Source organism: Crinia signifera, chromosome 1, assembly GCF_055691185.1.
Source record: "Crinia signifera chromosome 1, ASM5569118v1, whole genome shotgun sequence".
Classification (NCBI taxonomy): domain Eukaryota; kingdom Metazoa; phylum Chordata; class Amphibia; order Anura; family Myobatrachidae; genus Crinia; species Crinia signifera.
In genome coordinates this window covers 359,286,482-359,300,565 of record NC_139217.1, presented here as the reverse complement: position 1 = coordinate 359,300,565, position 14,084 = coordinate 359,286,482, and the positions used below count along the sequence as shown (strand labels likewise).

The window sequence follows — 14,084 nt, the reverse complement described above, 5'->3', positions numbered from 1 at the left end:
CTGCCATTTGCTGTGTGACCTTTTCATACCCCCACTATCCACGTTGGCGTGGAGTTGAGAATAGAAAGTGTGGCGAGCGCAGCGAGCCACCGCGGGTATCCACAGAAATCCGCGTCCCCTCGCGGGCTTCACAGGTGTCCGCGTCTCCTCGCCACGCTTCGGGCTCGGTGGCTCGCTGCGCTCGCCACACTTTCTTATCTCAACTCCACGCCGACGTGGATAGTGGGGGTATGAAAAGGTCGGAGGACGTGTACCGCCGCGTTTATAGTGGGGGGGTGGCGTGGGGGTGCATTTAACATTGTAAGCACCCATTAGGGTGCTTATACAATGTTTAATCGCATCGCATTGTATGGCATTGTAGTGCATTGTATGCCATATACCAGTGGTTCCCAACCCTGGTCCTCAAGTACCCCCAACAGTGCACGTTTTCCAGGTCACCCGGCAGGTGCACTCATTCAAATACATTTGAAAAGATCCACAGGTGGAGATAATTATAGCACTTGTGATTCTGTGTGGAGACCTGCAAAACATGCACTGTTGGGGGTACTTGAGGACCAGGGTTGGGAACCACTGATCTAATGGATTCAGCTAATGGCTCAATTGCCAAGGTGAACACTAGAGGGGAAAGAGGGCAGCCCTGGCGTGTGCCATTAGAGATTAGAAAGGGGGTTGAGAGCATCCCATTAATAAAAACTCTAGCCGAAGGATTCAAATATAGATGGTAATTGAAGTTAAAGCACTACCTACAAACCCGAATTTAGTTAGAACTGCTTGCAAATATCCCCAATGTAATCTGTCAAATTCCTTCTCTGCGTCTAACGAGAGCAACAGGATGGGTTCAGAGGACGCGTAGAAGGCATCCAAGACATCAATCACCCTCCTAGTGTTATCAGGCGCTTGTCGACCACTCACAAAGCCTACTTGGTCGAAGCAGACTAGAGATGGAAGCAGCAGTGAAAGTCTATTAGCTATGAGTTTCGCGTCTATTTTAACATCCGTGTTTAGGAGGGCAATAGGGCGGAAGTTAGCTAAAATAGAGGGATTTTTTCCTGGTTTAGGAAATGCTACAATTCGCGCCTCCAGCATCTCTTGGGGGAAAGTCCCCTTTGATGAGGCCTCCTCAAATAGCTGCTGTAGTGGCTGAGACAGTAAATCTTTATATGATTTGTAAAATTTATTAGAATAGCTGTCAGGGCCTGGTGCTTTATTTGATGGAAGATCCACTATAGCTTTATTAATCTCAGCTAACGTCCATGGGCTTTCTAGGAATGTGAGGGTAGTCTCATCCACAGAGGGCAGAGATATTTTCGCCAAAAAACAGGCTATACTTTCAGCAGTGGGTTGGGGGGTCTCAGAGTCATCTTTTAAATTGTATAGGGAGTAGTAATACTCAGCAAAGGCATCTTTTGCCATATATAGTAGGTGGGAAATATCTGCCATCAGTATTAAATCCCATACCATTTAATCTGCGACTCCCCTCATGCAGATTCGACTTTGGTTGTTGTTAAACTCTAATATGCATTGTTGAAAATGGCCACTAGATTGTCAAATCTGCAGATGTTTTCACCAATCTCCGGAGTTTTAAATCTATTCTGACAGTTGGAAAAACGGTACTTATGTAGTATCTGGGCTGCCGATTTTTTGATTGTATGCCTTAAGTTAAGGCATACAATCAGATGCGATGCGATGCGATATCGCATCGCATGCGACCATCGGATGCGATGACCCGATTTTTCCATAGGAATCAATGTTAAAATGGACTGAGTCCATTTTAACATGGAATTCAATGGTAAAAAGGGGTCCTTTTCATACCCCTACTATCCAAGTGGGCATGGAGTCGAGCCCGAAGCGTGGCGAGCGAACGGTATTCTGTGTCCCCTCGCGGGGCTCGCTACGCTCGCCACGCTTCGGGCTCGGTGGCTCGCTACGCTCGCCACAGGTTTATATCCAACTCCATGCCCACTTGGATAGTAGGGGTATGAAAAGGACCCCTTTTTACCATTGAATTCCATGTTAAAATGGACTCAGTCCATTTTAACATTGATTCCTATGGAAAAATCGGGTCATCGCATCGCATCGCATCTGATGTTCGCATGCGATGCGATGCGATGTACCCGATTTAGAAATCGGCAGCCCAGATACTACATAAGTACCGGAAAAACTTACCCGACTTTGAATAGATCACATGTCAACTTGACTAAAACTTGTTGGAAACGGACAATATTTTCACCTGCCTGAAATATAGACCATAATTAGGGTAAACTACAGTTCTGCATTTTATCTATTGTTTGTTTTTTATTTGTTTTCCTGCAATATGCTATGCTACCATTCTACAAATAATTCATTGTGGTGAAAAAGTTAACCCTAATAAGCTGACAGGTTGCAAGTAGGCTATATTATGAAACAAAATCCGGTACTTGTGGATTATCACGGCTCCCATCGCATGCCATCACAAGCCATATATAGTGGCATGCGATGGGATGTGATTTTTGCCGCTTTAGCCATTTTTGTCAAAATCGCATCGCATACGATTGCATGCGATTTTTAACTGAAAAGCATCCAAATGCATTGGAATTAGTATGAAACATGTTCAATGGCCCCCAAATGGCATTTTTGAGGCTGTACCACCCCCACTATCAACGCAAACCCGAAGCGTGGCGAGCGCTGCGAGCCCGCGAGGGGCGGTGGTACGCGTCCTACGACCTTTTCATACCCCCACTATACACGTCGGCGTGGAGTCGAGAATAGAAAGTGTGGCGAGCGCAGCGAGCCACCGAAGCGTGGCGAGCGGACGCGGACACCTATGAAGCCCGTGAGGGGCCGCGGATACCTGTGAAGTGCCTGTGAACCTGTGCGGATACCTCACAGGGCTCGCTGCGCTCGCCACGCTTCGGGCTCGGTGGCTCGCTGCGCTCGCCACACTTTCTATTCTCAACTCCACGCCGACGTGGATAGTGGGGGTATGAAAAGGTCGTAGGACACGTACCGCCGCCCCTCGCGGGCTCGCTGCGCTCGCCATGCTTCGGGTTCGCGTTGATAGTGGGGGTGGTGCGATTTTTTCATGTGCGATGGCCATCGTGGGAGCCGTGATAATCCACAAGTACCCAAAATCCTTTATTTTAAAATTGGCTGCATCTATAATATGCTTGTATCTATGTTTGCACTGTAGAACCATTGCTATTCACACTAAGGAACTGGCTTTTAAATAGCCTCTTGTACAATTTAGTATGCAATATGCCAGGGAAATGAGGCCTTTAAATCAAGCGAAAATAATCAAATTAGATGCCTACTGTACTGTAAATTTCTTGGCCATGTCTCCCCTTCCCTCGTGGCACTGTATACAGTATACTGTAGGTACGATTTTTACATAATTGAATGTAAAGGGCTTCAAAGCTAAAAAAAAAAGTTCCTATTAGCAGGAAAGCGGGATGTAAATGCTCCCAGAGCCCCTTTCTGAATAATTTAATATTAAATATGGTTATTTTTAAAACATGTTCTTATTAAACAGCTCACAAATTGACACAATTAGCGGTAATTGCGCAAAGTAAAAGACCGGAGGGAACAGAATGCCTGCAAAAGTACAATACATATAAAACATATATTCATGGTCAGCAGGTGGGACCGTGTGAACTCTTCCTAAACAGTATATACTTATTATTTGAGTATCAAGAAAACGTTTCATTGGTACTGTAAATATAAAAAGTAACCAAACAATAAAAAAAAGTGAAATTGAGAGAATGAGAAAAAGAAATTCATAAAACTGACAATAAAACGGAAAAAAAAATTAGAAGAGCAGCTTAGTCTTCCAAGGGGCATCCTCAATACCACACATACTGAAGCAATTACACCTGGATAGGCACATCCTCCAATTATATCCTGGTCTCATACCTAGGGCCAGATTCTCTAAGCTTCAAAAGTGATAAAATGGAGAGTGATAAACAACCAGCCAATCAGCTCCAGCTTGACTTTTTTCAAACACAGTCTGTGACGTGGCAGGTAGGAGCTGATTGGCTGGCTGTTTATCACTCTCCATTTTATCACTTTTGAAGCTTAGAGAATCTGGCCCATAGTGATCATGCTAAGATGTTTTAGCAAAACACTGTGCCCTTTATTTTTTAAAGGGCAAAATGTGCCCTGCACCTTTAGCAGCACCCTGTTGAAACAGCCTGCCTGAGATGATACCGAAGGTGCATGACTTGAGGCTGTGTGCACCGCATCTATTCACATTAAGCCAGAGAGCTTCAGGGAAGCCCAACCATAAATGTCAGGCACATCTCCTCCTTGGTGATGTTGGTAGCTCTGTTCCACCCTTGGCGATGTCGACGGAGCTGACTCGCCATATCATGCTGCCCCCATACCCCTGAGCCCTGCCCTGCCATGATGCTAGTGGTATCACGAGTATTAACCATGTGTTGAAAGCTAGTTTTAACCTGCATCAGTGTGGAATATTGTGACGTATCCACACAGCTTCCCACAATTCAAAAAATGGTGTCATGCCTCCAGCCAATCCATACTAAAAAGGAACAAACTAGGAGGGTTGGGATGTATCCAGTATCCAGTCCTGGGGGGTATGCAAGTATAGTCAGAAAACTGAGGGAGAAACAAGTACATTTACAGAGGAGAAAGTCCTCACAGAACTCTCAAAACTGAAAGTGGATAAATCAATGGGGCCAGATGGGATACATCCAAGGATACTAAAAGAGCTCAAAGGGGAGCTGGTAAAACCAATAACAGAATTATTCAACCAGTCACTAGCTACTGGAGTAATCCCAGAGGACTGGAAAACAGCGAATGTAGTCCCACTGCACAAAAGTGGAAGCAAAGAAGAGGTAAGCAACTATCGACCAGTGAGCCTTACACCAGTAGTAGGGAAATTGATGGAAACACTCTTAAAAGAAAGAGTTGTAGAATATCTCAAAACCAGCAATTTACAGGATCCAAAACAGCATGGGTTTACTGGGGGAAGATCATGTCAAACAAATCTTATTGACTTTTTTGACTGGGTGACTAAAGTAATAGATCAAGGTGGGGCTGTAGATGTAGCTTATCTAGACTTTAGTAAGGCTTTTGACACTGTCCCACATCGCAGACTGTTAAATAAACTTGAAAGCTTGGGATTGGATTCTAAGATAGTTGAATGGATAAGAGCGTGGTTGCAGGACAGAAAACAGAGAGTTGTAGTAAATGGAGTACAGTCAAAGGAGGGAAAGGTATCAAGTGGAGTACCCCAGGGATCTGTACTTGGACCAGTGCTTTTTAATATCTTTATTGGTGATATTGCAAATGGAATTGAGGGTAAAATGTGCCTTTTTGCAGATGACACAAAGGTATGCAATAGGGTAGACACACCAGGAGGGGTAAAACAAATGATTGATGATCTAGGTAGATTAGAGGAATGGTCAAGAGCATGGCAACTGCAGTTTAATGCCAAAAAATGCAAAATCATGCACTTGGGTTGCAAAAATCCAAAGACTGAATATAGTATAAATGGCACTATAATGGAAACTACTGAGGAAGAGAGGGATCTAGGTGTCACTATTTCAGGGGACTTAAAGGCAGGTAGGCAATGTAACAAAGCAATGAAGAAGGCAAGTCAGATGCTTGGTTGCATAGGGAGAGGTATCAGCAGTAGAAAGAAAGAAGTAATAATGCCACTGTATAGGTCATTGGTACGACCTCATCTAGAGTATTGTGTTCAGTTCTGGAGGCCATATCTCCAGAAGGATATAAAAACATTAGAGACTGTACAAAGAAGGGCAACTAAAATGGTGCATGGCCTACATCACAAAACGTACCAGGAAAGACTAAAAGATCTTAATATGTATACTTTAGAGCAGAGAAGGGAAAGGGGGGACATGATAGAAACTTTCAAATATATCAAGGGTTTTAACAAGGTACAGGTGGGAGACATTCTTCACAGGAAGAGGAGCAGCAGAACACGAGGACATGCACTGAAACTAGAGGGAGGAAGATTCAGGGGAAATTTGAGGAAGAATTACTTCACAGAAAGAGTAGTAGATAAGTGGAATAGCCTCCATCAGAGGTGGTAGAGGCAAATACAGTAGTACAATTTAAACATGCTTGGGATAGGCATATTGATATCCTTACAAAAAAATAAGGATCAAATATGGTTTGAGGTAACATGTTTAAAAAAGGGGCAGACTAGATGGGCCAAGTGGTTCTTATCTGCCGTCAAATTCTATGTTTCTATCTCTTTTTCTGCAGCAGAAATAATAGGTTTAAGTAACTAGACCCAGTGGCGTAACTATAATTATTCCGCCCCCCGCCGAAAATTTTGCAGTGCCCCCCCCCCCTCCCATGCCCCCCTCGTGCCGCCTTACCCTCCGCTCAGCAGGGACCCGCAGATCTACTCTGCTCTGCGGTCCCGGCTCCCCTGCTGCTTCTTCTATGAAAATGGTCCATGACAAAATGTCCGCCCCTATACAGTAGACCGTTTCATAGAACTGTCTGCTGTATGGAGGGCGGACATTTTATGTTGGTCCATTTCCAAAGTAGCACTAGCCAAGAGGGGAGCCTGGACCGCACCGCTCCGCAGAGATCTGCGGGTCCCTGCTAAGCGGAGGGGTAAGGCAGCACGAGGGGGGCATGGTCGGACGGGGGGAGCTTAGAATGGAGGCGCAGAGGCGGAGCTGCCCGGCAGCTCTACCTGCAAATACTGTATCATGACGGGTGGGATCCGCCGCACCTGCTGCCCCTCTGCCTGCCTACGGTCCAGAAGAGACAGCAGTGCATGGAAGGGGGAGCTCTCTGGCTGTGTGAGGGATGCTCAATTACCCTGTCATTGCGTCCTCAAACAGACAGCCAGAGGTGGGTGAAGGCTGCTGCAGCTCAGTCACTCCGGTATCTTGCCGTGACCCTGCGCCCCAATGGCGCCTGCTCCCCCCAGCCATCGCTGGGGCTGCGGAGCGATACGCCACTGACTAGACCCCTTATTACTCAAGTATTCCTATTCCTGTGTCAGCGGCAAGTAGTAAAGATGGGCATTGGTGTCATGAACCTGTATTATTTTGCAGGTTGTCTTCAGTTTGCAGTGTTCTCAGAATTCTTCAGTCTGGCTTAATTTGGACTGCATCTGCCTTGCTCTGCAATGTTTCAGCTCTAATTGTGCACCCTGTGGTATTCCAGCTGGCTACAGAGTATACTAACATATCTCCCAACATGACCCTCTCCAGGAGGGACAGAATGCTCTATTCCTGGACTTCTATCTTAATTTATGATTGCCATCACCTGTGATGAAACACCTTTCTTATCCATTAACTTGTTTTAAACAGGTGACGGCAATCATACATCACCAGGAAAGTCCAGAAACAGAGCATTGTGTCCCTCCTGGAGAGGGTCATGTTGGGAGGTATGTACTAACCAGCTATTAATCTCTCAAGTGCCTGGTTGCTAGCTATGCAACACCATTGGTTTTGCACTACCTGAGGTAACTCCGTAGTCATTCTCCTCTGTTGCCATTTGCTCCAGAATCCATATATGAGATTACAGGCAACTTCAGGAGCATTCATCCAATCATTGAAAGGCAGGGGATTTAAAAGCCTGGTTTAAGGATACAGAAGCTGCTCTGATCAACGTACTATCTTGCTTTGTTACCCAGCCTCCAGAAGCTCTCCTGTGGCATCCTGTGATTCTGTTCTTGTCTTCACCCAGCATTCAGCCGTTTCCTGGTCTCCAGAACCTCAGTGGGTACTCAGTCATCTACTGCTTCCCAGCCACTGCCAGTCATGAACTGCTCCCGGCTTCTCAGCTACTATCAGTCATCAGCCGCTCCAGCTTCCCAGACATACCTCAGCCGTTCCCAGTTACCCAATCGTAGCTAGTCTTCAGCCGTGACCCAGTCTCCAAGTCTCCCACTGGACCCAAGCCACCGTCTGGTACCCTGTCACTCGTCAGTCTACCTGTTATCCAGACTCAGTGCTATCAAGTTGCTAATTGCTACTGTTTCACTATTGCAGCAGGATCGCTGATTGCTCATGGGCTGTTCCAGCTTCTGCATCAGTTCCTGCAGGCTGCTCTCCCGGGTCTCCTTCGGTGGCCAGGAATTCTTCTTCAACCAGCAGCAGTTCCTATACAAGTACCAGCACATCATCGAGCTATTATCTCCATTGTTCCCAAGGGGGCACTCTGACATTCTAGCCAAATAGGCACTATTTTGGTTTTGCCGAGTAGGCATATCTCCAATGTTGCCAAGTGGGCATTCCGATGCTATAGTCGAGTAGGCACTATTTCAGTTTTAACCAAGTTGGCGTTCTTCATTTATTCAGTACTCCTGGATTCAGCATGCAAAGTTATTTCAGCGTCCTCGTACTCTGTCTCTTGTAATAAGAGTCCTCAGATCCAGTTCTCCTGTGTCTCTGGTATCCAGCACTGGTTCACTGCGTTCACGATTGGGCCCCCAAACCCTATAGTGACAATTAGCACATATAGTAAAAATAAATAAATATATACAGTGGCGTAACTATGAATTGGGCGCCCCCCCCGCCGTTAATGGGGGGCGCCCCCCGCCCGCAGCCTTACCTGTCTTGCTGGTCCCGTCCCGGCTCCCTTGCTGGCTTCATTCTTCTGCTAGTGAGACGGACCAACACAAAATGTCCGCCCCCATACAGCAGACAGTTTCAGAGAACTGTCTGCTATATGGGGCGGACATTTTATTGTGGTCCGTCTCACTAGCAGAAGAATGAAGCCAGCAAGGGAGCCGGGACGGGACCGTGAAGTCAGGTAAGGCTGCGGGCGGCGTATTGGCGGGCAGCAGATAGGCGGACGGGAGGGGGCCAACTATAGCACCACAGCCCCCTGGCGCCCACACATGCACAGCGCCCCCCGGGCTGCGGTGCTATAGTTACGCCTCTGAATATATACATACATATATATATATATATATATATATATATATATATATATATATTGAAATGCTGTAATAGATTTCTACACTGTTAATGTTGCCCCTGACCTGACTTTTCATTTTATGTGTTCTGTGCAGAAATGTAAATGCCTGTACAAAACACATCGGTATGCATGCTTGCTTCCCACTCTCTGGAGACTTCTCTGCAAACTATACCTGGTGTGGAGCTGTTTTCTAGGTGGAAGAATCTGAATGTATGCACAATGCAAAAGTGTAAATGTCACAAAAATATAAAACCGCTTTTTCCCCCCTTCTAAACTCTGGTAAATCTAAAGATGCCCATACACGTACTGATTACACTTTTACACATTTGTTCTAAAATAGCATCGTTGTGCATGCAATGCTATTTTAGCACAAAAAGTACCGGGAAATTGGTACGTGTATGGGAACCATTAGCCTCATTAATGTCTTAAAGATGAATATGGAGATGAAGAGGGCTACAGGCACATGCAGCACTTTTTATCAGCTTGTTTTAGTTTTTTCTTTTAAACTGGGCATTATGACCCTAATAAATATGCAGCTATCCACAAAGTGCCACTAGGTGCAATGTATCACATTAAGAGATTTGGGCAAGATCCAACCTCTTCCAGCTTCGTTAACACAAAAATAAAAGCCTTTTGTAAGCGGTAAGGCCTGGAGAATTGTGACTTTCCAGGTGTGAGCTTACAATCCCCAACATGCTGTGCCAGATAGCTGGCAGGGTGTGTTGGGACTTTGAAAGCATATGGAGAGCCGAACATTGACCAGTTTGCCTCTACGTTCCCCAGGGAGTGCCCCTACAAATATGCCCACTCCACTTCTTTATCTCAATTAGCTAACAGCTGCTTTAATACATGGGATGGCTTCTATGCCTCTCATGTGTAAAAGTCAGGATGGTGTTTATAAAAAAAAAAAAATTGTGAAGCTCATGATTCACAATGTGCACATAATTCCATTGGATAAATACGTCTTGCAACAGCAGCTTTGTAGCTCTCCCCCGTTGTGGCAGATAGTTATCTTGCAAGGTTCTTCCAGCGATGAAACCTAAAATGGCAGTATATCCCAGTGGTTCCCAATTTTTTGGGGGGAATCACGGCACCCTAGAGTATTAAAATGTTTTCTTACTGAGAAATTTAGAAAAAAATATAAAATTAAGTAAATTGAGTTTGTGTCATTATTATGTTCATCTATGTGACGAGGGAAGTGACATGCTTACATTTGTCCACATATTTTAGGATTGGTAGCCACAAGCTCTAGTTTTACTTATTACATTGTCCTTAAATCGAACTGGTCCTGGACCACCAATCCAAGGCATGTGTTATTATTTATGCCCATCACTAGGCACCAGTGCAAGAACTAACATGGATGGCACAGCACATAGGGAACCATTTTCAATGTAGTATTTTATATGGATTGTGAGCCCCATAATTCTAAAACTTTACAAAGCACGGGTGAGTAACCTGCATGCCAAGGGTATCCATCAGCCAGCCGTCACTACAAGCTCTTGCTATATGTAGAGACTGGTACTTAAACTTACACTATACTGTGCCAAATGTGGTAATTGTGACAATGAGGGAGATGTATCAAACATGCGAAAAAATAAGAAGTTGCCCATAGCAAACAATCACTTTCTAACCATCATTTATTTTAGGACCGTGTACATGTGGTAGGGAATATAGATTGTATGCTCCACTGGGGCAGGGACTGATGTGAATGTTCAAATATCCTCTGTAAAGCAAAATCACACACTGCACATGTGTACAGCTCACAGTATGCATGCCTGAGGCCGTCCTGCTATGATCTCCTGCAACTGGTTCTGTTCGCTGGCTGTTCACAAGGTGATTGACAGGGAGTGGGCTAGTGGGGGCGGAAACCGACTGTTTTTTTTTTGGGGGGGGGGGGGGGGGGGAGTACTAGAAAAAAGTCTTGGGGTGGCAGAAAAAAACGCTAGAAGTGTCGGGGAAACGGCAGGCATGCCGAGCAGTCTTAGGGAAGGGTCTCTGACTCAGCTTCAGCCCAGATGTGCCTGGTATGCATTGCAGTGCCGAGTGAGTCCCAGGCTATGAGACGCCTGCGATGACTTGTGCCCTATGTAAAAATCATTCGATGGTGAGCCTGTTATGAAGTACTTTGACATATTCGCACGGATGCGAACTGATTTGCACCTGTACACATCTATTCGCACAGCAAACACATTAGTTGGCAAGGCGGGATTCACTGGAGCAGGGCCGCGGCTTAACTGATCGCTGGCTGCTGCAAATTCGCAGCCATTTGATTAGGTCTGAATTACCCCCTGTGTCTTTGTGAAATATTATGATATTGACAATAGGTAACTGTACCTAGGTCTAAATTCCTATTAATGGTGTCCTGGACTATGTGGTTGCAGTTTCTTATCATATATTATGTGGGGTGCTGTTTATTTAGCCTCCTCTTCAGTAGTTCATTACGCGCCTCAATAAGTCCTCTTTGCTAAATATGCCACATCTGCTCTCTTTGGTTGCCATCACAGCCATATTATCCATGTGTATACGGTGATGGGTAAGAGGAGGATTCTCAGGACCCAATGGGTGAAATGAGAATCAGAAAGTGAGAGATTTGGTAAGAAATCTCCAGTTGTTTTTTTGGTACTTATGTATTATCTGGGCTCCCATGTTAAATGCACCCCATTCTTTCATACCCCTTGTAACGATCAGATCAGGTGATCGATCAAATTAACGTATGCCTCCTGTTATGATTATCTGTGCAATCAATGTATGTCTGATATGTTTGGTAAAATCATGCCGCCTGTGATTATTATGTGGGAGATCAGAACATGTCATGTATTATGTGTGTGGACTATTGGTGACCCAGGGAGTGTAGCCATCTGTGGACTCCTCTGGAGTTAGGATGTAAGATAAGATCTGAGACCCCTCATAAACCAGATTGGGGGGGAGAGCAATAGTGTCCAGCCAACCAGCCAAAGTGGCTCTGGCCCTGCACTAAATGACCTCTTATCACTTGAGGAATGTATAAAATCTACTTCAAAGCAGGGAGAAATTCTTTATGGGAAAGATCCTATATCTGGAGACCTTCACTAGGCTCAGCAAGGGAATGGTTAAAAATCCCAAGGGTGGGAGGGATGAGGGAGTCTGCAAGGTATAACAAGACCCTTCTCCCTATAGTCAGTGTCACTACCTGGGGGTCGAGCAAGCAGGCTGTAGGCGACGAGAGATTTCTTGTGGAGGACCCCCCCACTCCAGGATTGTAGGATACGGTTCTGTCTTTTTTTCCTTTTATTTTATTTGTGAAATTTGCATTTAAAACTTGTGTGTACTTTTAAAAACATTGTAAAATCTTGTAACTATTTTCTAAAGCTCTGTAGTATTTCTAGGAATAAATAATACATATTCCCAGTTCTGGTTCTGTGTTCCTAAGACTCATTAGCCTCAGAAGAGAAAGGCTGGAAAGCGTTACCATTGTTATCTTGTATTGTGTGGTCAGGGGCGAGCCAAGCCGCCCCTTGCGCAGTTTCAGGCGCTAAAATCAGGTTTTGGCTGGTGGCAGTGTACCTCAAGGAAAGGACCCGAGTGTCCTGAGTGAACCCCAGTCACGGCCGGCGCTGCTCAGATTGACATATCGGAGCAGGCGACCGGTGGGTCCGTGACATTTGGCGGCAAGCGGTGGGGTGGAGAATTCATTTTTCTCTTTAAGAACTTAAGTGAGTGTGGGTAGAATTTTGTGAGAAATACCCACATCACCAGAATCAGAACTCAGAGCTTTACTATAGTTTTAAAAGTCACACAGTGGATGCAATTTCTGTTCCCTCCCTTCTCTTGTTTTTCTTTCCTATCATTTTATTTGACAAGTGTGAGACTCCGGATGGCTGATTACCAGCAGATGAGGAGAGATGACCTGGCGGTCGTGTGTGTGCAGAGGAATATCCCTTGGTCTGGCCAGAGTAGAAAACGTATGATTCAGGCACTAGTGGATGCCGATCGGACTCTAGCTGCTGGAGGAAACCAGTCCATGGACAATCCTACCCCAGGGGCTCAGTCAGCACTGGACAGTACAAACGATGCCGTGCCAGGGTCAGACACTTCTGCTGGACCCAGCAAGTCTACACTGCAGAGCGACCTTCTAGCTGTTAGCAGGCAATTGAAGGATGTGAACCCCGTATTCGCTTTGCAGCTGGTGCAGTTCTGCCAAGGCATTGTCGACAGAGAGGCTGCGGAGCGCAAAGCCATTGTCGACAGAGAGGCTGCGGAGTGCAAAGCCAGACGAGAGGCTGAGGAGCGCAAAGCCGTACGAGAGGCTGCAGAGCGTCATGCCGAGCGTGAGTACCAGTTGGAACTGGTGAGGCTCAGGGGGCTGATCGCTGTTGGTGAACCAGTGGAGGATGATACAGGGCATCATGATGGCGAACCTTTACGTGAGACTTTATCTGCCGTGGCTACTGAGTTAGCAGGAGATGGGCTTCGTACTGAACTTTTACTGTCTGCGGAAGTAAATAATGTGTTGGATCATGGTGTGGACTCTGTTATCAATCATGGGGAGCCTAACAAGGGACAGAGGTCCCAAATGACCGCTGACGCGAATTTCACCGGACCGCGTCATGCACAGTTCCCTGTCTTGGAAGCAGACAGAGGAAGCCAAGTGAGTGTCAGCTTGGTTGTGAGTAATGAGCTGGCCCTGGACACTACAGCCGATGCTCAGAGAGGTGACATCTCTGCTAGCACCAGGGAGACTGTAGGATGTGTGGCAGTCAGGGAGACTGCAGAGTACCAATCCCCTACAGCACCAGAAGAGCCCAGTGGGTATATTGACCCAGTGGAGGATGATGATATGTTTACCCTACTGAGCACAGAGGAACTAACGGAAGAATGCCAGCTGCAAGGTATCTCCTGCCACAACCATACTCGTGGGGAGATGATCATGCAGCTCATCCAGGCCAGTTATGATGAGTGCAATGCCTTCAGCCAGTATCGTGCAGCATTTCGTTTCTGGGGTCCATCCGCGTCTCCTTGGGTGCTGCTGAGAGAACTGGGGCAATGTTACAAATTTGCGCAGCAGGAGGTCGATGCTTGGAGAAAGCTGGATACCCCATTTTGGGGAGATCAGTGCCGCCGGATAGGTGTGGAGTGGCGTCGCCTAGAACAGCTGGTGTTACCAGCTCTGGAAGCAGAGTTCCAGTTTAAACGGTTGG

General features: G+C 46.1%; 1 long non-coding RNA gene across 2 annotated transcripts in view; it reads left to right on the top strand.

Moving 5' to 3' along the window:
• The window catches only part of LOC146009372 (uncharacterized), a 172,478-nt gene that overhangs the window by 114,206 nt on the left and 44,188 nt on the right, over positions 1-14,084 (top strand). The window contains exon 3 of one of the 2 annotated variants that reach the window (XR_014444653.1): positions 7,619-8,593. The exons of the other annotated variant lie outside the window; for it this stretch is intronic. This is a non-coding gene — a long non-coding RNA (uncharacterized LOC146009372). Of the gene's footprint in view, positions 1-7,618; positions 8,594-14,084 lie in introns of those variants that run through there. 2 annotated transcript variants of the gene reach the window in all.